Raw genomic sequence first — 23,971 nt, forward strand, 5'->3', positions numbered from 1 at the left:
CAGTGAACAGACACAACACAGCCTCAGCAATGAATTTAAAGGGCAGGTATTGCAACAGTTTGAGCTTCATACCGGGGGCCACGGAGCAAGCAGGGTGTCACAAAGGGAGGAATGTGGGAGTGTTGTATGTCTGAGCCCAGCTGTGAGTGTTTGGGTATCAGAATCAGGTTTAATATCACCGGCATATGTGGTGAAATTTGTCAGCCATACATTGCAATATCTAGGAATAAAAACCACAAATTACAGTAAGTATTTATAAAATTATACTTAAAATGTATTGCAAAAAGAGAAGGCAAATCCTGAGGAAGTATTTATCGGCTGAAGTGTGGTGAAATTTGTTCCTTTGTGTCTGCAGTACATTGCAATATTTAGTCATAAACACTACAGACTACAGTTAGTATGTGTAAAATTATATTTAGAATGTAGTGCAAAACGAGAGGAAAAATACTGAGGGGGTGTTCATGGGTTCTTTGTCCATTCAGAAATCTGATGGTCGGGAAGAAGCTGTTCCTGAACCGGTGAGTGTGTCTCCAGGCCCCTGTACATCCTCCTTGATGGTAGCAATGAGAAGAGGTCATGTCCTGGGTGATGGGGGTCCTTAATGATGGATGCCACCTTTTTGTGGCATCATCTTTTGAATGCATCCTGGATGCTGTGGAGTCCAGTGCCCATGAAGGAGCTGGCTGAGTTTACAACTTTCTGCAGCATTTTCCGATCCTGTGCAGTGGCCTCTCCACACCAGGCAGTGATGCAACCAGTTAGAATGCTCTCCACAGTACATCTGTAGAAATTTGCAAGTGTCTTTAGTGACAGACCGATTCTCCTCAATCTCCGAATGAAATATAGCTGATGTTGTGCCTTCATTGTAACTGCATCAATATGTTGGGCCCAGGATAGTTTCTCAGAGATGTTGACAGGCAGGAAATGGAAACTGCTCACCCTTTTCACTTCTGATCCCACGATGAGGACTGGTGTGTGTTCCCTCGACTTCCCCTTCCTGAATCCACAATCAATTCCTTTGTCTTCATGATGCTGAGTGCAAGGTTGTTGCTATGACACCACTCAACTTGCTGATCTATCTCACTCCTGTACTCCTCCTCGACACCGTCTGAAATTCCAGCAACAATAGTTGTGTCATTGGCAAGTTTATAGATGAGCCTAGCCACACAGACGTGGTGTAGAGAGAGTAGAGCAGTGGGCTGAGCACACATCGTTGAGGTGTGCCAGTGTTGATTGTCAGCAAGGTGGAGATGTTATTTCTGATCCACACAGACTGTGGTCTCCTGGTGAGGATCCAGTTGCAGAAGGAGGTACAGAGGACCAGGTTTTGGAGCTTGTTGATTGCAATTGAGGATCTGATTGTGTTGAATGCTGAGCTGTAATCAGCAGCCTGACTTGTGTATTGCTTTTATCCTGGTGATCGAAGGCCGAGTGTAAGCCAGTGAGAATTGTTGACAGATTGTGGCGATTGGCAAATTGCAGTGGGTCCCTGCACACAGACAGGAGGTGATTGACCATGACCAACCCCTCAAAGCACTTCATCACAGTAGTGAGCGTCACTGGGCGATAGTTATTGAGGCAGGTCACCCTGGTATTTTTGGGCACTGATATGATTGTCAACGTTTTCAAGTGTGTGTGTGTGTGTGTGTGTGTGTGTGTGTGTGTGTGTGTGTGTGTGTGTGTGTGTGTGTGTGTGTGTGTGTGTGTGTGTGTGTGTGTGTGTGTGTGTGTGTGTGTGTGTGTGTGTGTGTGTGTGTGTGTGTCTCTACAGGTATTCACACGCTTGAGCAGACAGACAGAGTATTTGAGGCTTTCCAGTTCAATTCAGGAATATTTCCAGTAATTGGTGTGCCTCGAAAGACGGGTTACAGTGTTGGGCCGACCATTCAGATCAGAACAAAATAATTTTCCCAGCAGACTGAGCTCACAACCCGCTCTTGTGTTTCAGAGTTATTTACAAATTGAAATGTACAATTTAAAATGTGCAAAGTAAATTTATTATCAAAGTATAGGCACATCACCATGTATAATCCTGGGATTTGATTATATTGTAAATTCAGTGAACTCAAGAACCATTATAAGATGAGTGAAAGATCGCCCCCAACAGGACAAACAAAACAACCATGTGCAAAAGACAACAAAATTCAAATACAAAAGAAGTAAAACTAATAAATAACCCAGAAATAAACATCAAGAACATGAGATGAAGAGCTAGTGATTGTGTCCATTGGTTGTGGGAATAGCAAAGTTTAAGGATCTGGTCTCAATTTAGAATTTTTTTTTTCTATTCTCCATTCTCCTTAATTTTTTTTTATCCCTTCCATAACTGACAAAATCTTTAAGGATTGGGATGAACTAGGTATTAAGTGTTTTTGGAACTTGTTCATCTCAGGATCTCTTGCATCATTTGACCAATTGTCAAATAAATTTGCACTCCCAAAATCACATTTTTACAGATAGCTTCAAATTAGAGATTTTCTATGTTTCCAATTAGCTACTTTTCCTATAGGTCCTGATAAAAATTTACTGGACGATCTTTTAAATTTAAAACATTTTGTTAATGGTTCTATTACCGGTATCTATAACTTGTTGATTAATTCTAGACAAGACTTTTTAGATAAAATAAAAAAGCTTGTCAGATTCCTGATGATAGATGGAATAAAATTCTTAAACGGGTTAATAAATCATCTTTCTGTGCTCGTCATTCTCTTCTACAATTTAAAGTGGTTCATAGAGCTTAGATTTCTAAACAGAAGCTCTCCAGTTTTGACCCGAATGTTTCTCCATTTTGTAATAAATGCAACTCTGCTGATGCCTCTTTAATTCATATGTTTTGGTTTTGCCCTACAATTGAAAAGTTTTGGCAGGAAGTATTTCATACCTTCTCCCAACTTTTTAGGGTCCAATTTGACCCAAATCCCCTTACTGCCTTGCTTGGTATTATTGCAAATGAAGATATAACTTTAAATACTCCTAACCTGCAGGTTTTAGTTTTTACCTCTCTTTTAGCAAGAAGAGCAATCTTGCTTAAATGGAAGGAGTCTACCCCTCCTACACATCTTCAATGGCTACGTGATATTATGTCGTATATTTTTATCTTCTCTTCTTAAGTGAATACGTTTTTTTCTAATTATCGATTGTCATTCATCAGCTTTTTTCTTTGGTAGTTGGTAAGGGGTTGACTTTTTTATATATATAAAAAAATTCTTTTATGATGTATGACCTATCTTTAAATGTTTGATTACAGAGTGGTATAACTTTATGTGTTATGCTATAACAGTTTGATCAATTTTATTACAATATATGAATGTACACAAGTTATGTTGAGATGTATCTATGTGTTGCACTCTGTAAATCTTTTTTTTTCTTCTGAATAAAAATATTGTAAAAAGAAAGCAGGACCTGTTGGTTGAGTGTAATAACTGTTCCTGAACCTGAGGTTGAGGCTCCTGAGGCTCATGCACCTTCTTCCTGATGGCAGCATTGAGAAGAGAGCATGGCCTGGGTGGTGCGGGTCCTTGATGGTGGATGCTGATTTCCTGCGACAGCACTCCGCAGAGATGTGCTCAGTCGTGAGGGGAGTTTTACCCGTGATGTGCTGGGCCATATCCACTATGATGTGCTGGGCCATACTACTGAGGACAGACAGTTCCTGCTTTCTTGTAATTGCACTTGTGTCCCGGGCTCGGGACAGATCCTCTGAAATGTTAACACTGTGGAATTTAAAGTTGCTGAACGTCTCCACCTTTGAGCCCCGATGAGGATTGCCTCATGGGTTCCTGTTTCCTCCTCCAAAGTCCATAACCAGTTCATTGCTCTTGCTCTCATTGAATGAGAGGCTGCTCTAAGACCAAAAGAGACAGAAGCAGAATTAGGCCATTTGGCCCATCAAAACTGCTCTGCCACTTCATCATGGTAAATCCATTTTCCTCCCAGCCCCATTTTCCTGCCTTCGCCGCGTATCCTTTCATGCCCTGACCGATCGAAAGTCCATCAACCTCTGCCTTAGCAAAAGGAAAAGCAGCATCCGTCATCAAGGCAAGATGAGGTGAGGCACCTCCCACTCCGTACCCATCCATTTCTGTCCCTCCCCCCTTCCCACTCTCTTGCCTACAAACCTCGCTTTCATTCTTACCATTCTCTCTCGCTCCCTCCCCTCTCTCAACTCTCTCCTCTCTCTCTCACACTCTCCTCCCCTCTTCCACACTCTCTCCCAACTCTTTGCTTCACTCTTTCCTCCCCAGTATACCCCATTCTCCTACTCTTGAACCCTCTCTCCCCACATTCTCTTTCTTTCACTCTCATCCCTCTTCCCTCCCTCTCCCCTTCCCTTTTCCCCTTTCTCCACCCCTCTCCAGTCTCCCCCACTCTCACCCTCACCCCCACTACACCCCCTCTCTCAGATCAATGATTCTGTGCTCTGTTTTCACTTGTTTAGTAAATTGTTCGTATCACTTGTTCCTTCATCAATTCCTTCACTCTTTGTTTTAGACTTGGGATTGTGTTTTTCATTATATATTGTACTTCTCACTTACTGTAATCCAACAAACAATCCCACAGCATCCTCGGAAAGTTCCCACTCCCCACTGATCGAATCCTCTCATCTTGCTGATCTCGGTCCGACACGTCCCCTCTTTATTATTTTCCATAGAGTTTGCCTGACCTGCTGAGCTCCTCCAGCATTTTGTGCGTGTTGTTCTCCGTTACACCTCCTCCTCTCTGCCCCTTTCTTTTCCCATTTCTGGCACCTCTCTCCCTTCCTCCATTCTTACCCATCTCTCCCACGCACTCTCACTCCCTCTGTCCCTCTCTCACCCCGACTGTTCATTGCAGTCTCTCTCTCTCTCCCCCTTTATCACTCTCTCTCTCTCACACACACACACACAAACCTCTCTCCTGTATTACTCTCGCAATCACTCCCACACTCTCCTCCACTCCAGCCCTCTCCATCTCTCCCACCTCCACGCTACTCCACTCCTTTCTATCCCCCTCTCTCCTTCCCTCCCTCTCTATCCCACCCCTGTTCCCGCTCTCCTCTTGTTTGCCCAAATTTCACGTAAAAGTGTTCTCCCTCTCTGCCTCCCCAGCCTCTGTCTTTGCTCACGTTCTTACCCTCCACCTTCCTTCCTCCTTCCCTCGGTGCCTCTCTTCACCCTCTATCACTGCACCCACTCGCTCAACCCACTCTCACCCTGTTCAACCTACTTACCCGCACTCTCCCATTCTCCCCCCTATAGTCTACCCTTTTTACTCTTAACATCTCTCTCCCTCACTCTCTTTCTCTCCTCACCACTGTCACATCTGTCCTTTGGCCACATAGAGAGGGAAATGAGTTAGACGGAGATGGAGAGGGAGGAGTGAAACTGATCGGGTCAGCAATTGATTGTATCGGCATTGGCTTCGTTCAGTGAACCCAGCTCCGCCTTTCTCCCAGACTGCATATCCTTCCCTCCATCCGTGCATTTATAGTACACTGACAGAGAGAGAGGGGGAGACAGACAGACAGACAGACAGGGAGACAGAGAGAGAGGGAGAGACAGAAAGGGAGAGGGGGAGAGAGGGAGAGACAGCAAGAGAGGGAGAGAGAGAGGAACAGGGAGAGACAGAGAGAGGGAGACAGAAGGGAAAGAGAGTGAGTGGGAGAGGGAGACAGAGAGAGGGGGGGGACGGGAACAGAGACAGAGAGGGAGAGGGAGACAGAGGGGGAGAGAGAGGGTGTGGAGAGAGTGAGAGAGAGATAGAGGAGAGAAAGTGAGTGAGAGAGAGTGATAGAGAGTGGGGGGAGAGAGAGAGGGAGACAGAAAGAGAGTGAGAGACAGAGAGGAAGGGGAGAGGGACAGAGAGAGGAGGAGAGAGAGGAGGGGGAGTGAGAGAGGGGGACGGATAGGGACAGGGCGATGGAGAGGGTGAGAGTGAAATTCCTCTCCTGTCTGGTTCCATTCAGTCCTGTTTCTCCATCTTCCCAGTATCTCCTGCTTCTGAACTTCCCCCGAGCTCTTTACCCGTTCTATCTCTCCTCCTTCTACACAATTACTTCTCCCCACATCTCGTTATCCCTTAGTCTCCCTCCTCCCTCGCCGCCTTCCCAATTCCCCCAAATTTGTTTCACCCTCTTCCCAATGGCCTGATACTTTCCCTCGCCCTCTCCCTCCCTTTCCGCTGAGGGTCTGACAGTGAATCAGAGTCACCGGAAGTTGAGTAAATCCGTGTCCTGCAGAAGCGACAGCAGATAAAGCCTTTCGGCTGGATGAGGAGGGCGCGGGAGGAATATGTTTCATATGAGTGATGCAGGATTCAGGAAGGTAGGGAGTAAGCAGAAGGTGAGGGGTCAGTGTGAGAGTGGTGTAAGGCAGAGGGAGTGGGGAGTAATGGAGGAGAGTGAGGGGGAGGGATAGTAGAGTTTGGGATGAGAGAGGAGAAGCGGAGAGAGACTAGAGAGAGGAAGGTGAGAGTGAGAAAAGTGAGAGAGAAGGACCAGATTCGGGGAAAGCGCGTAAATAGACCCTTCAGTCCGTCTGGATAGTTCCACCCGTGTTCACAGAGCCAGTGCTGTTTGCACACGGTTGGAATTTACTCCTGTAAACCTTCTCCACCCGCGTGTCGGGTCGGAGCTGGAGAGCTCTGTGACCTGGTATCAACACTCCCCACCCCCTCCATTTCAGCAACGCAATAGAGCTGGTTACTGACAACAGAAAGTCAGCCGGGGCGATGCAGACATTCCTGTTTACATCAACGGCAGAGGATAAGGGGGTTGAGAGCTCCAATCTCCTGAGAGTGAACACCACTAACAGCCTGTCCTTGTCCAGCCACAAGGACACTATCGCCAAGAAAGCTCAGCGGCATCTCTGCTTCTTCCAGAGGCTGAAGAAATTTGGCGCCTCCTGGACGACCATCATCTATTTTTACAGAACACATCCTGTGCGGAAACACAGGATTGTCAGGATTGTCTGTTGTCACGGCAACAGCACTGGTCACCACCGGAAACACTGCAGAGAGCTGTGAACAAGTTCAGTACATCATGGAAACTGTGGACACTGTTTACACATCTCTCTGCCTCAATAAAACAGTCCACATTATTAAAGACCCCACACATGTCGAACATTCAGACTTCCTGAGAGATGGACCACTAACTTCACAATCTCCCTAATGCAGTGTTGTGATTAATTGGTCTGTATGATTCGTTAAGTTAATTAATTGTCCCTTCACATTTCGCGACCCCGCACTCCCAGTCCCGAGGTGATGAATTGACCTTTATGAACGCGATGCGAATCAAAAGTTATCACTGTACCTTGATTCATTGAAAGCAAATGTCCCAATTTACGCTCATCTCTCCTCTCCTCTTCTCTCCCCCCTTTCTCTGTCTGTCGCTCTCTCGTACTCTCTGTCTCTCTCATCTCTCTCTCCCCTCTCTCATTCTCTCTGCCTGTCACTCTCTTTCTCTCTGTCTCTCTCTTCTCTGTTTCCCCTCTCTTTCACGTCCCTTTACTCCTCTCCTTCCCCCTCTCTTACGTCCTCACTTGCCCTCTCTCTCCCCTCTTCTCCACACTCCTCTGTAGCATAGGTAATCTGCAGCATACCTAATGGAAACAAACAGGACTCTCCCGGAAACCACAAGCCTTAAAAGAGGAGATAGAGAAATTGAGGAATTGTATATGTAAAGAGAGAGAGTGAGAGAGACAGAGAGATAAGAAAGTTAACGGGGAGAGAGAGAGGGAGAGAGAGGAACAGAGAATGAGAGAGAGAGAGAGAGAGAGAGAGAGAGAGAGAGAGAGAGAGAGAGAGAGAGAGAGAGAGAGGGAGAGATGGAGAGAGAGAGAGACAGAGAGGGAGAGCCAGAGACAGAGACAGGCAGAGGGAGAGGAAAAGAGAGAGAGGGAGAGAGACAGAAAGAGAGAGGGAGCAAGAGACAGAGACAGGCAGAGGGAGAGGAAAAGAGAGAGGGGGAGAGAAAGGGAGACAGACAGAGTGAGAGAGAGACTGAGAGGGAGAGCCAGAGGCAGAGACAGGCAGAGGGAGAGAAAAAGAGAGAGAGGGAGAGAGACAGAAAGAGAGAAGGAGAGCAAGAGACAGAGACAGGCAGAGGGAGAGGAAAAGAGAGAGGGGGAGAGAAAGGGAGACAGACAGAGTGAGAGAGAGACTGAGAGAAAGAGAGGGAGACAGAGAGAGGGTGGGGAGAGAGGACGAGAGACAGACAAAGAGAGAAAGGTACAGAGAGTGAGAGAGACAGAGAGGGGGAGAGAGAGAGGGGAGGAGAGGGAGAGACAGAGAGAGAGAGGGTGGGGAGATAGTGAGAGAGAGGGAGAGGGAGAGACAGAGAGAGTGGGAGAGAGAATGAGAGACACAAAGAGAGAAAGGTACAGAGAGTGAGAGAGAGAGAGGGGGGAGAGAGACAGAAAGAGAGAGGGAGAGCAAGAGACAGAGACAGACAGGCAGAGGGAGAGGAAAAGAGAGAGGGGGAGAGAAAGGGAGACAGAGTGAGAGAGAGACTGAGAGAAAGAGAGGGAGACAGAGAGAGGGTGGGGAGAGAGAGGACGAGAGACAGACAAAGAGAGAAAGGTACAGAGAGTGAGAGAGAGACAGAGGGGGAGAGAGAGAGGGAGAGAGACAGACAGAGAGGGAGAGGGTGTGGAGAGAGAGTGAGACAGAGAGAGAGAGAGGGGAGGAGAGAGACAGAGAGAGAGTGGGTGGGGAGAGAGTGAGAGAGGGAGGGAGAGAGAGAGAGTGGGAGAGAGAGAGGATGAGAGACACAAAGAGAGGAAGGTAGAGAGAGAGAGAGGGGGAGAGAGACAGAGAGGAACAGAGAGTGAGAGAGAGAGTGAGACAGAGAAGGAAAGATGGAGAGAGAGGGAGAGAGAGAGAAGGAGAGCAAGAGACAGAGAGAGAAGGAGAGAGAGCGAGGCAGGCAGAGAGAGAGGGTGGGGAGAGAGTGAGAGACAGAGGGGGAGAGAGACAGAAAGAGTGAGAGAGAGACTGAAAGAGAGAGACAGAGAAGGGGAGAGAGGCAGAGAGTGAGAGAGAGTGACAGAGAGAGGGAGGAAGAGAGAGAGAGGGGGAGAGACAGAGAGAGGAGAGAGACAGAGAGAGGAACAGAGAGTGAGAGAGAGACAGAGAGAGAGAACATTGAATGAGAGAGAGACAGAAGAGAGGGAGAGCGAGAGACAGAGAGTGTGGAGAGAGTGAGAGACAGACAGACAGACAGACAGAGGAGAGAGTGAGTGAGAGTGATAGAGAGAGGGAGAGGGTGACAGAAAGATAGAGAGAAAGAGAGTGAGAGAGGGGAGAGGGGGAGTGAGAGATGGAGACGTACAGGGAGAGGGAGATGGAGTGGGTGAGAGTGAAATTCCTCTCCTGTCTGGTTCCATTCAGTCCTGTTTCTCCATCTTCCCGGTATCTCCTGCTTCTCAACTTCCCCCGAGCTCTTTACCCGTTCTATCTCTCCTCCTTCTACACACTTACTTCTCCCCACAGCTCGTCATCCCTTAGTCTCCATCCTCCCTCGCCCCCTTCCCAATTCCCTCAGCTGTTTCTTCTCTTCCCAATGTCCTGATACTTCCCCTTGCCCTCTCTCTCCCTCTCCGCTGAGGGTTTGACAGTGAATCAGAGTCAACGGAAGTTGAGTATATCCGTGACCTGCGGAAGCGACAGCAGATAAAGCCTTTCGGCTGGATGAGGAGGGCGCGTGAGGAATATGTTTCATATGAGTGATGTAGGATTCAGGAAGGTAGGGTGTAAGCAGAGGGTGAGGGGTTAGTGTGAGAGTGGTGTAAGGCGGAGGGAGTGGGGAGTAATGGAGGAGAGTGAGGGGGAGGGATAGTAGAGTTTGGGATGAGAGAGGAGAAGCGGAGAGAGACTAGAGAGAGGAAGGTGAGAGTGAGAAAAGTGAGAGAGAAGGACCAGATTCGGGGAAAGCGCGTAAATAGACCCTTCAGTCCGTCTGGATAGTTCCACCCGTTTTCACAGAGCCAGTGCTGTTTGCACACGGTTGGAATTTACTCCTGTAAACCTCCTCCACCCGCGTGTCGGGTCGGAGCTGGAGAGCTTTGTGACCTGGTATCAACACTCCCCACCCCCTCCATTTCACCAACACAATAGAGCTGGTTACTGACAACAGAAAGTCAGCCGGGGCGATGCAGACATTCCTGTTTACATCAACGGCAGAGGATAAGGGGGTTGAGAGCTCCAATCTCCTGAGAGTGAACACCACTAACAGCCTGTCCTTGTCCAGCCACAAGGAAACTATCGCCAAGAAAGCTCAGCGGCCTCTCTGCTTCTTCCAGAGGCTGAAGAAAATCGGCGCCTCCTGGACGACCATCATCTATTTTTACAGAACACATCCTGTGCGGAAACACAGGATTGTCAGGATTGTCTGTTGTCACGGCAACAGCACTGGCCACCACCGGAAACACTGCAGAGAGCTGTGAACAAGTTCAGTACATCATGGAAACTGTGGACACTGTTTACACATCTCTCTGCCTCAATAAAACAGTCCACGTTATCAAAGACGCCACACACGTCGAACATTCTGACTTCCTGAGAGATGGACCACTAACTTCACAATCTCCCTAATGCAGTGTTGTGATTAATTGGTCTGTATGATTCGTTAAGTTAATTAATTGTCCCTTCACATTTCGCGATCCCACACTCCCAGTCCCGATGTGATGAATTGACCTTTATGGACGCGATGCGAATCAAAAGTTATCACTGTATCTTCATTCATTGAAAGCAACTGTCCATATTTACGATCACCTCTCCTCTCTTCTTCTCTGTCCCCCCTCTCTCATTCTCTCTGCCTGTCACACACTCTCCCTCTTTCTCTCTGTCTCTCTCTCCCTCTCTCTCTTCCCCTTCTCTCTACCCCTCTCCTTTCCCCTCTTCTTCCCCCTCTCTTACGTCCTCACTTACCCTCTCTCTCCCCCCTTCTTCACACTCCTCCGCCGCCTATTCTGCAGCACACTAAACGGAAACCACAAGCCTTTATCTTCTGAGAGAACATTGAATCTTTCCAACCGACGAGAAATTATACAGCATCTGTAATCCACTGAGTGTGTAAAACCGTCATCACAGTGCGGGGTGGGGGAGGGGTGCTGGTCTGGACGGGTGGGTGGCGGAGACAGAAAGCTACAGGAAAGGGGGAATTGGGGAGAGAAAGAGAGGCAAGCGAAAGGTTAGGCATAAACGGAGGAAGAGACAATAAGGGAAAGATGCAGGTTAGTGACTGTGTAGGGAAGAATGTTTGGAGGAAAGAGTGGGAGGGTGCAAAAGAGAATGGATGAGGAAAAGAAGAGATAGAGAAATTGAGGAATTGTATATGTATAGAGAGGGAGAGACGGAGAGATAAGAGAGTTAAGGGGGAGTGAGAGGGAGAAAGGGGGAGAGAGAGGACTGTGGAGTAGAGTACCTGGGCACAGGTAAACATCATCTTTGAACTGTCCCACACTGACCTTGAAATCACGTCCTCTGGTAATTGAGATATTCACCTGGTGAACAAACGATGTTGGTTCTCTTCTCTCAGATCTCTACTCAGCCTCAGTCTACCTCTGGTCTACCCTCAGCCCCCATCGCTACAGAGGAAACAACTGAAGCCTCTCCAACCTTTCATTCCCTCTGATCCATGAGGCAACCCCTCCATTTCCAGAACATTAACTCTCACCCGATCCTCCCTCCGCCGTAACAGGGTTAGAGTTCCTCCTGTTGTCAACCAACGACCAGCGGTTCTGTGGTGGCGATAGAGTCACCCGGATGGTGAGATGTGTCCAGGTGCCAGGGACAGGGATGACTCCGATCAGGTCCCTGGCATTCTAAAGGGGGAGGGCGAGCAACCAGACTTGTTGGTAAATATTGGCACCAATGACAGGTAGAAAATGTCAGCAGACACTGAAAAGAAATTTTGTGAGTTAGGTAAGGGGTTTGGGAACCGATGTGCTACCGCCGGGGATGAGGAAGTTGGTTTGTAGACAGAGACAGTATGTTGTGAGACTGCTGGCAATGAGAGGCTGCTGATAGGGCAACCTGGCAGTCGACAGGATGAGTTGCAATGGAAAAGACGCACAGAATCTAAAAGGCTGAACACAGGACTGAAGGTATTACATTTGAATGCGCGTATTGTACAAACTGACGTGGAGGAAGAGCTACAGACTGGCATACATGAGGTTGTGGGCATCACTGAAAGCGTGGCCCTGTTGGTAAACATAATAAAATCAAACCATCAGAAAGAGCTGGCATAGGGTCGGAAGGTGCTGAGTCGTTGTGGGTAGAGCTAAGGAACTGCAAGTGCAAAGAAAACCCTGGTGGAAGGTATGTGCAGACCCCCAAACAGTAGTAAGGATGTAGTCTACAAACTACAACGGGAGATAGAAAATGCAAGTCAGCAGGTCAACGTTACAATAGTCATGTGGGATTTCAGTACACAAATCGATTGGGAAAACCTGGTTGGTGCTGGATGCCCCGAGGGAGAATTTCTAGAATGCCTGCGAGGTTGCATCAGAAAGCAGCTTGTGAATAAGCCCAGTATCGCTAAATCATATCGTTTCATTGCGGCCCGGTGGCTGGGGACCATTGCACTAAGGGATCTGCTAGATAGATAGATAGATAGATAGATACTTTATTCATCCCCATGGGGAAATTCAACATTTTTTCCAATGTCCCATACACATGTTGTAGCAAACCTAATTACATACAATACTTAACTCAGTAAAAAATATGATATGCATCTAAATCACTATCTCAAAAAGCATTAATAATAGCTTTTAAAAAGTTCTTAAGTCCTAGATACCTTCACTCTCACACCCTCCCCACTCTACCTCCTCTCTCCCACTCCGTACCCTGATTGTGTTCTCCTCCGCTCCATGTTCCAGTTTCTCTCTCTGCAACTGGTCCCTCTCTCTCACACTCTCCACTCCTTCCCTCTCTCACATTACCCGATCCCCCTACGTTCTCTATCATTGCACACAGCCCCTTCTCTGTGTCTGCAACTCCCCACGCTGCCCTCCCTCTCTCCCACTGCCCAACTGTCCTCACTCTTTCCCTTCCCTTCTCTCTCACACCGTCCCCACGATGGCTTCCCTCTCTCCCACTGTCCAACCGCCCTCACTCTCTCCCTTCCCTTCTCTCTCACACCATCCCCACGCTGACTTCCCTCTCTCCCACTGTCCAACCGCCCTCACTCTCTCCCTTCCCTTCTCTCTCACACCGTCCCCACGCTGCCTTCCCTCTCTCCCACTGTCCAACCGCCCTCACTCTCTCCCTTCCCTTCTCTCTCACACCGTCCCCACGCTGCCTTCCCTCTCTCCCACTGCCCAACCGCCCTCACTCTCTCCCTTCCCTTCTCTCTCACACCGTCCCCACGCTGCCTTCCCTCTCTCCCACTGCCCAACTGCCCTCACTCTCCCTCTCTCTTTCCTACTCCTCACACTTCATTCTCTCTCTCTGTTCTCTGTCCCCAATCCCCACGTTCCCACTCTCCACTCTCCTGCCTCTGTCCCCCACTGCCCGCACTCGCTTTTCTTTCTCACATGCACACTGCTCGGTTTCTCTCACTTTTCCCACTCTCCCTCAATTTCTTCTCCTACTCCTGAATCTCCCATCTATCTTTCTCCCTATACTTCACTTCTCCCCACTCTCGCTTCCCTTTCTCCCACTATCCCTTCTCTTTCTCCCCACTCTCCCTTCCCTTTCTCCCCACTTTCCCTTCCCTTCTCCCCACTCTCGCTTCCCTTTCTCCCACTCTCCCTTCCCTTTCACCCCACTCTCCCTTCCCTACTCACACTCTCCACTTCTCCCCACTCTCTTTCCCTTACCCCCACTCTCCCTTCCCTTTCTCCCCACTTTCCCTTCCCTTCTCCCCACTCTCCCTTCCCTTTCTCCCCACTCTCCCTTCCCTTCTCCCACTCTCCGAGTTCATCAAGCTTGTTTGTACGTTTTGATTTGACCACAGCATCTGCAGTGGACTTTGGGTTCAGCATCTAATAGCTCTTGGCTGGACACAGAGCACAGGGGAGAATGTTCTGTAACACGGGGAAGAAAGCCAGTGCAGGCAGGCAGAATAAGATCCCCGGGTGGACGGATGAAAGGGAGGGGTTTGAGAGTCTGGCCAGCATGCTGGCAGACCACGGGAAACCAGTGGACCGGTCGGAGCAGTTAGACCCCCGTGGCGAGAAGCTGGGCCACCACGTGGTCTCTCTCCTTAAGGAATCAGGGTTCCCCAAAGCCAGGGGGGGTCAAAGGGGTGTCTCCTGGTTGTTTGCGTCCCTGCTGAGACGCCAGGTGGTCAGAAGGACAAGGAGCTGGAAGAGCTCAGGCAACATACTTCCTTTGAAGATAAAATTATAAAGTAATTGGGGAAAGTAAAAATTAAAATTAAAATTATTTAGAACTCCATGGAGAATGTGGGGATCCTCCGATATCCAGGCAATCTTTCTCTTCTTTCTTTCTTTTTTTTCTTTAGACAAGGCATGGGGGGGGGGGTTAAGGGGAGGGGGGAGGGTTAATATTATTTTTTCTCTCTCTTACTATTTTCTCATTACATTTATTCTAAATAAATTATAAAAAGAAGATCTCAGGCAGCGCTGCTGGACGCCGAGGAGCTCGAGGTCAGGGGGACTTCTCCCCCAAGGAGCTCGAGGTCAGGGGGACTTCTCCCCCGCGGAGCTCGAGGTCAGGGGGACTTCTCCCCCGCGGAGCTCGAGGTCAGGGGGAATACTCCCCCAAGGAGCTGGAGGTAAGGGGGATTTCTCCCCCAAGGAGCTCGAGGTCAGGGGGACTTCTCCCCCAAGGAGCTAGAGGTCAGGGGGACTACTCCCCCAAGGAGCTGGAGGTCAGGGGGATTTCTCCCCCAAGGAGCTCGAGGTCAGGGGGACTTCTCCCCCAAGGAGCTCGAGGTCAGAGGGACTTCTCCCCCAAGGAGCTCGAGGTCAGGGGAACTTCTCCCCCAAGAAGCTCGAGGTCAGGGGGACTTCTCCCCCGAGGAGCCCGAGGTCAGGGGGACTTCTCCCCCAAGGAGCTCGAGGTCAGGGGGACTTCTCCCCCAAGGAGCTCGAGGTCAGGGGGACTTCTCCCCCGAGGAGCCCGAGGTCAGGGGGACCTCCCCCGAGGAGCCCGAGGTCAGGGGGACTTCTCCCCCGAGGAGCTCGAGGTCAGGGGGACTTCTCCCGCAAGGAGCTCGAGGTCAGGGGGACTTCTCCCCCGAGGAGCTCGAGGTCAGGGGGACGTCTCCCCCAAGGAGCTCGAGGTCAGGGGGACTTCTCCCCCGAGGAGCTCGAGGTCAGGGGGACTTCTCCCCCGAGGGGCTCGAGGTCAGGGGGACTTCTCCCCCAAGGAGCTCGAGGTCAGGGGGACTTCTCCCCCAAGGAGCTCGAGGTCAAGAAGACTTCTCCCGCAAGGAGCTCGAGGTCAGGGGGACTTCTCCCCCAAGGAGCTCGAGGTCAGCGGGACTTCTCCCCCAAGGAGCTCGAGGTCAGGGGGACTTCTCCCCCGAGGAGCTCGAGGTCAGGGGGACTTCTCCCCCGAGGAGCTCGAGGTCAGGGGGACTTCTCCCCCGAGGAGCTCGAGGTTAGGGGGACTTCTCCCCCAAGGAGCTCGAGGTCAGGGGGACTTCTCCCCCGAGGAGCTCGAGGTCAGGGGGACTTCTCTCCCAAGGAGCTCGAGGTCAGGGGGACTTCTCCCCCAAGGAGCTCGAGGTCAGGGGGACTTCTCCCCCAAGGAGCTCGAGGTCAGGGGGACTTCTCCCCCGAGGAGCTCGAGGTCAGGGGGACTTCTCTCCCGAGGAGCTCGAGGTCAGGGGGACTTCTCCCCCAAGGAGCTCGAGGTCAGGGGGACTTCTCCCCCGAGGAGCTCGAGGTCAGGGGGACTTCTCCCCCAAGGAGCTCGAGGTCAGGGGGACTTCTCCCCTGAGGAGCTCGAGGTCAGGGGGACTTCTCCCCCGAGGAGCTCGAGGTCAGGGGGACTTCTCCCCCAAGGAGCTCGAGGTCAGGGGGAATTCTCCCCCAAGGAGCTCGAGGTCAGGGGGACATCCCCCAAGCAGCTCGAGGTCAGGGGGACTTCTCCCCCAAGGAGCTCGAGGTCAGGGGGACTTCTCCCCCAAGGAGCTCGAGGTCAGGGGGACTTCTCCCCCGAGGAGCTCGAGGTCAGGGGGACTTCTCCCCCAAGGAGCTCGAGGTCAGGGGGACTTCTCCCCCTAGGAGCTGGAGGTCAGGGGGACTTCTCCCCCGAGGAGCTCGAGGTCAGGGGGACTTCTCCCCCAAGGAGCTCGAGGTCAGGGGGACTTCTCCCCCGAGGAGCTCGAGGTCAGGGGGACTTCTCCCCCAAGGAGCTCGAGGTCAGGGGGACTTCTCCCCCGAGGAGCTCGAGGTCAGGGGGACTTCTCCCCCAAGGAGCTCGAGGTCAGGGGGACTTCTCCCCCAAGGAGCTCGAGGTCAGGGGGACATCCCCCAAGCAGCTCGAGGTCAGGGGGACTTCTCCCCCAAGGAGCTCGAGGTCAGGGGGACTTCTCCCCCAAGGAGCTCGAGGTCAGGGGGACTTCTCCCCCGAGGAGCTGGAGGTCAGGGGGACTTCTCCCCCAAGGAGCTCGAGGTCAGGGGGACTTCTCCCCCGAGGAGCTGGAGGTCAGGGGGACTTCTCCCCCAAGGAGCTCGAGGTCAGGGGGACTTCTCCCCCAAGGAGCTCGAGGTCAGGGGGACTTCTCCGCCAAGGAGCTCGAGGTCAGGGGGACTTCTCCCCCAAGTAGCTCGAGGTCAGGGGGACTTCTCCCCCGAGGAGCTCGAGGTCAGGGGAACTTCTCCCGCAAGGAGCTCGAGGTCAGGGGGACTTCTCCCCCAAGGAGCTCGAGGTCAGGGGGACTTCTCCCCCAAGGAGCCCGAGGTCAGGGGGACTTCTCCCCCGAGGAGCCCGAGGTCAGGGGGACTTCTCCCCCAAGGAGCCCGAGGTCAGGGGGACTTCTCCCCCGAGGAGCCCGAGGTCAGGGGGACTTCTCCCCCGAGGAGCTCGAGGTCAGGGGGACTTCTCCCCCGAGGAGCTCGAGGTCAGGGGGACCTCCCCCAAGGAGCTGGAGGTCAGGGGGATTTCTCCCCCAAGGAGCTCGAGGTCAGGGGGACTTCTCCCCCGAGGAGCTCGAGGTCAGGGGGACTTCTCCCCCGAGGAGCTCGAGGTCAGGGGGACTTCTCCCCCAAGGAGCTCGAGGTCAGGGGGACTTCTCCCCCGAGGAGCTCGAGGTCAGGGGGACTTCTCCCCCGAGGAGCTCGAGGTCAGGGGGACTTCTCCCCCAAGGAGCTCGAGGTCAGGGGGACTTCTCCCCCAAGGAGCTGACCCAACCGGCGGATCGGTACCGCCAACGACCAGACGAGCACTTGGCTGCTCCGGCTGTGGGACGAGGGGGGCCTAACCTCAGCCTCTCCCATCAGGAGGGAAGCGCCCTGGGAAGCCTTTCTGACCAGCAGAGCATAAACAATGCGCGGCGGGCGCCGCAAACAGGAGTCCGCGATGGCACTACCCTGCGGGATCGGGTAGTGACCGCGGTGAGAGCCCGATATCCCACCCTTCTGGAGTGGGATCCCCACAGGCGGCCGCAATGGGGTACGGTCAGCGAGGGCACTACCCTGCGGGATCGGGTAGTGACCGCGGTGAGAGCCCGATACCCCTCCCTTCTGGAGTGAGATCCCCACAGGCGGCCGCAATGGGGTACGGTCAGCGAGGGCACTACCCTGCGGAATCGGGTAGTGACCGCGGTGAGAGCCCGATATCCCTCCCTTCTGGAGTGGGATCTCCACAGGCGGTTGCAATGGGGTACGGTCAGCAAGGGCACTACCCTGCGGGATCGGGTAGAGACCGCGGTGAGAGCCCGATATCCCACCCTTCTGGAGTGGGATCTCCACAGGCGGCCGCAATGGGGTACGGTCAGCGAGGTCACTACCCCTCGGGATCGGGTAGTGAAAGCCCGATATCCCTCCCTTCTGGAGTGGTATCTCCACAGGCGGCCGCAATGGGGTACGGTCAGCGATGACACTACCCTGCGGGATCAGGTAGTGACCGCGGTGAGAGCCCGATACCCCACCCATCTGGAGTGGGATCCCCACAGGCGGCCGCAATGGGGTACGGTCAGCGAGGGCACTACCCTGCGGGATCGGGTAGTGACCGCGGTGAGAGCCCGATATCCCACCCTTCTGGAGTGGGATCTCTACAGGCGGCCGCAATGGGGTACGGTCAGCGAGGGCACTACCCTGCGGGATCGGGTAGTGACCGCGGTGAGAGCCCGATATCCCTCCCTTCTGGAGTGGCATCTCCACAGGCGGCCGCAATGGGGTACGGTCAGCGAGGGCACTACCCTGCGGGATCGGGTAGTGACCGCGGTGAGAGCCCGATATCCCACCCTTCTGGAGTGGGATCCCCACAGGCGGCCGCAATGGGGTACGGTCAGCGTGGGCACTACCCTGCGGGATCGGGTAGTGACCGCGGTGAGAGCCCGATATCACACCCTTCTGGAGTGGGATCTCCACAGGCGGCCGCAATGGGGTACGGTCAGCGAGGGCACTACCCTGCGGGATCGGGTCGTGACGGCTGTTATGCCTGCAGCCCCCTCCTTTGAGAGAATCGCAAGATCAATGTTGGGTTGGGTCAGGGGGCCCAGGAAATGAGAGAGAGACGTGCGGATTGTCTCGTTCCCCGGCGATGTAAAGCTACGGGACATGTCCATTGTCTCCTGGAGACAAATTTGTGGATTGAGATACTATGCTACGTGCTACTCCCTCAGGCAAAGTGGGCTGGTTGAGGGAGAGATTGCATCACCCCAACCTGATTGACATCTACGACCCTGCGAGTCAGATTCAAAGAGGGTCTGTAGATAGATAGATAGATACTTTATTCATCCCCATAGGGAAATTCAACTTTTTACCAATGTCCCATACACTTGTTGTAGCAAAACTAATTACATACAATACTTAACTCAGTAAAAAAATATGATATGCATCTAAATCACTATCTCAAAAAGCATTAAAAATAGCTTTTAAAAAGTTCTTAAGTCCTGGCGGTAGAATTGTAAAGCCTAATGGCATTGGGGAGTATTGACCTCTTCATCCTGTCTGAGGAGCATTGCATCGATAGTAACCTGTCGCTGAAACTGCTTCTCTGTCTCTGGATGGTGCTATGTAGAGGATGTTCAGAGTTATCCATAATTGACCGTAGCCTACTCAGCGCCCTTCGCTCAGCTACTGATGTTAAACTCTCCAGTACTTTGCCCACGACAGAGCCCGCCTTCCTTACCAGCTTATTAAGACGTGAGGCGTCCCTCTTCTTAATGCTTCCTCCCCAACACGCCACCACAAAGAAGAGGGCGCTCTCCACAACTGACCTATAGAACATCTTCAGTATCTCACTACAGACATTGAATGACGCCAACCTTCTTAGGAAGTACAGTCGACTCTGTGCCTTCCTGCACAAGGCATCTGTGTTGGCAGTCCAGTCTAGCTTCTCGTCTAACTGTACTCCCAGATACTTGTAGGGCTTAACCTGCTCCACACGTTCTCCATTAATGATCACTGGATTAATGATCACTATTCAGGATAGGGTGTGATACAATGAATCGGGATTGAATTTGCAATTTGAGAAGGGGAAGCACAACGTAGATGCAGTGTTGCAGTGGAATGAAGGAAATTGCAGAGGCGTGAGAGAGGAGCTGGCCAAAAGTGATTGGAAAAGACCTTTGGCACCGATAGCCTCAAAGCAACAATGGGTGGAATTTCTGTGGCCTCTATTTCCTCATCTCTGTTCATGTCCTCTGCAGATTTTGCAGCAAAGCCATCAAATACATCATCCAAGTCATCGCATATAGCAGAGAATAATCAGTCCCATCACCGACCCCTGTGGAATGCCATTGGACATCTGCAGCCAGACAGAAAACGCTCCATTTATTCACACGTTCTGCCTCCTGTCAATCAGCCACTGCTTTATCTGTGCTGGACTCTTTCTGTAATATCATGGGCTCCTAGCTTGTTAAACAGCCTCATGTCTGCCACCTTTTCAAAAGCCTGAAATTCAAAGTACACAACATCAACCGATTGTCCTTTGTCTATCCCGCTTGTTATTACTTCAGTGAATTTCAACAGATTTGTCAGGAAACTATGCTGACTCCGGCCCTTTTTATCATTTGCCCAAAGTTTCCTGAGACATCATCCTTAATAATCGAATCCAACATCTTCCCAAACACTGAGGACAGACTAACTGGCCTAAAGTTTCCTTCCCTCTGCCTCTCTCGCTTCTTGAAGAGTGGAGTGACACTGTTGTACTCCCCTTTCTCCGGAATCCCTCTTCCACACCACACTGGTCTCTACTCTTCACCTATTCCCTATTCTTCCTTATCTCTCTTCATCTCCCCCCTCTGGCTTCTCCCACTTTCATCCCCACTCTCCCTTCTTTCTCTCAAACTGCAAAAGATACCTTCACTCTCACACCCTCCCCACTCTACCTCCTCTCTCCCACTCCGTACCCTGATTGTGTTCTCCTCCGCTCCATGTTCCAGATTCTCTCTCTGCAACTGGTCCCTCTCTCTCACACTCTCCACTCCTTCCCTCTCTCACATTACCCGATCCCCCTACGTTCTCTATCATTGCACACAGCCCCTTCTCTGTGTCTGCAACTCCCCACGCTGCCTTCCCTCTCTCCCACTGCCCAACCGCCCTCACTCTTTCCCTTCCCTTCTCTCTCACACCGTCCCCACGATGGCTTCCCTCTCTCCCACTGCCCAGCCGCCCTCACTCTTTCCCTTCCCTTCTCTCTCACACCGTCCCCACGATGGCTTCCCTCTCTCCCACTGTCCAACCGCCCTCACTCTCTCCCTTCCCTTCTCTCTCACACCGTCCCCACGCTGCCTTCCCTCTGTCCCACTGCCCAACTGCCCTCACTCTCCCTCTCTCTTTCCTACTCCTCACACTTCATTCTCTCTCTCTGTTCTCTGTCCCCAATCCCCACGTTCCCACTCTCCACTCTCCTGCCTCTGTCCCCCACTGCCCGCACTCGCTTTTCTTTCTCACATGCACACTGCTCGGTTTCTCTCACTTTTCCCACTCTCCCTCAATTTCTTCTCCTACTCCTGAATCTCCCATCTATCTTTCTCCCTATACTTCACTTCTCCCCACTCTCCCTTCCCTTCTCCCTATACTTCACTTCTCCCCACTCTCGCTTCCCTTTCTCCCACTCTCCCTTCTCTTTCTCCCCACTCTCCCTTCCCTTTCTCCCCACTTTCCCTTCCCTTCTCCCCACTCTCCCTTCCCTTTCTCCCACTCTCCCTTCCCTACTCACACTCTCCACTTCTCCCCACTCTCTCTTTCCCTTCTCCCCACTCTCCCTTCCCTTTCTCCCCACTCTCCCTTCCCTTCTCCCACTCTCCGAGTTCATCAAGCTTGTTTGTACGTTTTGATTTGACCACAGCATCTGCAGTGGACTTTGGGTTCAGCATCTAATAGCTCTTGGCTGGACACAGAGCCCAGGGGAGAATGTTCTGTAACACGGGGAAGAAAGCCAGTGCAGGCAGGCAGAATAAGATCCCCGGGTGGACGGATGAAAGGGAGGGGTTTGAGAGTCTGGCCAGCATGCTGGCAGACCACGGGAAACCAGTGGACCGGACGGAGCAGTTAGAACCCCGTGGCGAGAAGCTGGGCCACCACGTGGTCTCCCTCCTTAAGGAATCAGGGTTCCCCAAAGCCAGGGGGGGTCAAAGGGGTGTCTCCTGGTTGTTTGCGTCCCTGCTGAGACGCCAGGTGGTCAGAAGGACAAGGAGCTGGAAGAGCTCAGGCAACATACTTCCTTTGAAGATAAAATTATAAAGTAATTGGGGAAAGTAAAAATTAAAATTAAAATTATTTAGAACTCCATGGAGAATGTGGGGATCCTCCGATATCCAGGCAATCTTTCTCTTCTTTCTTTCTTTTTTTTTCTTTAGACAAGGGTTGGGGGGGGGGGTTAAGGGGAGGGGGGAGGGTTAATATTATTTTTTCTCTCTCTTGCTATTTTCTCATTACATTTATTCTTGTAATTTTCTAAAAATTTAATAAATAAATAAATTATAAAAAGAAGATCTCAGGCAGCGCTGCTGGACGCCGAGGAGCTCGAGGTCAGGGGGACTTCTCCCCCAAGGAGCTCGAGGTCAGGGGGACTTCTCCCCCGCGGAGCTCGAGGTCAGGGGGACTTCTCCCCCGCGGAGCTCGAGGTCAGGGGGACTACTCCCCCAAGGAGCTGGAGGTCAGGGGGATTTCTCCCCCAAGGAGCTCGAGGTCAGGGGGACTTCTCCCCCAAGGAGCTCGAGGTCAGGGGGACTACTCCCCCAAGGAGCTGGAGGTCAGGGGGATTTCTCCCCCAAGGAGCTCGAGGTCAGGGGGACTTCTCCCCCAAGGAGCTCGAGGTCAGAGGGACTTCTCCCCCAAGGAGCTCGAGGTCAGGGGAACTTCTCCCCCAAGGAGCTCGAGGTCAGGGGGACTTCTCCCCCAAGGAGCTCGAGGTCAGGGGGACTTCTCCCGCAAGGAGCTCGAGGTCAGGGGGACCTCCCCCGAGGAGCTCGAGGTCAGGGGAACTTCTCCCCCAAGAAGCTCGAGGTCAGGGGGACCTCCCCCGAGGAGCCCGAGGTCAGGGGGACTTCTCCCCCAAGGAGCTCGAGGTCAGGGGGACTTCTCCCCCAAGGAGCTCGAGGTCAGGGGGACCTCCCCCGAGGAGCCCGAGGTCAGGGGGACTTCTCCCCCGAGGAGCTCGAGGTCAGGGGGATTTCTCCCGCAAGGAGCTCGAGGTCAGGGGGACTTCTCCCCCGAGGAGCTCGAGGTCAGGGGGACTTCTCCCCCAAGGAGCTCGAGGCCAGGGGGACTTCTCCCCCGAGGAGCTCGAGGTCAGGGGGACTTCTCCCCCGAGGAGCTGGAGGTCAGGGGGACTTCTCCCCCGAGGGGCTCGAGGTCAGGGGGACTTCTCCCCCAAGGAGCTCGAGGTCAGGGGGACTTCTCCCCCAAGGAGCTCGAGGTCAGGGGGACTTCTCCCCCAAGGAGCTCGAGGTCAGGAAGACTTCTCCCGCAAGGAGCTCGAGGTCAGGGGGACTTCTCCCCCAAGGAGCTCGAGGTCAGGGGGACTTCTCCCCCAAGGAGCTCGAGGTCAGGGGGACTTCTCCCCCGAGGAGCTCGAGGTCAGGGGGACTTCTCCCCCGAGGAACTCGAGGTCAGGGGGACTTCTCCCCCGAGGAGCTCGAGGTCAGGGGGACTTCTCCCCCGAGGAGCTCGAGGTCAGGGGGACTTCTCCCCCGAGGAGCTCGAGGTCAGGGGGACTACTCCCCCGAGGAGCTCGAGGTCAGGGGGACTTCTCCCCCAAGGAGCTAGAGGTCAGGGGGACTTCTACCCCGAGGAGCTCGAGGTCAGGGGGACTTCTCCCCCAAGGAGCTCGAGGTCAGGGCGACTTCTCCCCCGAGGAGCTCGACGTCAGGGGGACTTCTCCCCCGAGGAGCTCGAGGTCAGGGGGACCTCCCCCAAGGAGCTCGAGGTCAGGGGGACTTCTCCCCCGAGGAGCTCGAGGTCAGGGGGACTTCTCCCCCAAGGAGCTCGAGGTCAGGGGGACTTCTCCCCCAAGGAGCTCGAGGTCAGGGGGACATCCCCCAAGCAGCTCGAGGTCAGGGGGACTTCTCCCACAAGGAGCTCGAGGTCAGGGGGACTTCTCCCCCGAAGAGCTCGAGGTCAGGGGGACTTCTCCCCAGAGGAGCTGGAGGTCAGGGGGACTTCTCCCCCAAGGAGCTCGAGGTCAGGGGGACTTCTCCCCCAAGGAGCTCGAGGTCAGGGGGACTTCTCCCCCAAGGAGATCGAGGTCAGGGGGACTTCTCCCCCGAGGAGCTCGAGGTCAGGGGGACTTCTCCCCCGAGGAGCTCGAGGTCAGGGGGACTTCTCCCCCGAGGAGCTCGAGGTCAGGGGGACTTCTCCCCCGAGGAGCTCGAGGTCAGGGGAACTTCTCCCCCGAGGAGCTCGAG

General features: G+C 52.8%; 1 protein-coding gene across 1 annotated transcript in view; it reads right to left on the reverse strand.

Annotated features, from left to right (window-relative positions):
- Positions 1-23,971, reverse strand: part of LOC140723357 (zinc-binding protein A33-like) — a 125,730-nt gene that overhangs the window by 32,263 nt on the left and 69,496 nt on the right. The window lies entirely within an intron of this gene.

The sequence above is a fragment of the Hemitrygon akajei genome, unplaced genomic scaffold, assembly GCF_048418815.1.
Source record: "Hemitrygon akajei unplaced genomic scaffold, sHemAka1.3 Scf000110, whole genome shotgun sequence".
Lineage (NCBI taxonomy): Eukaryota > Metazoa > Chordata > Chondrichthyes > Myliobatiformes > Dasyatidae > Hemitrygon > Hemitrygon akajei.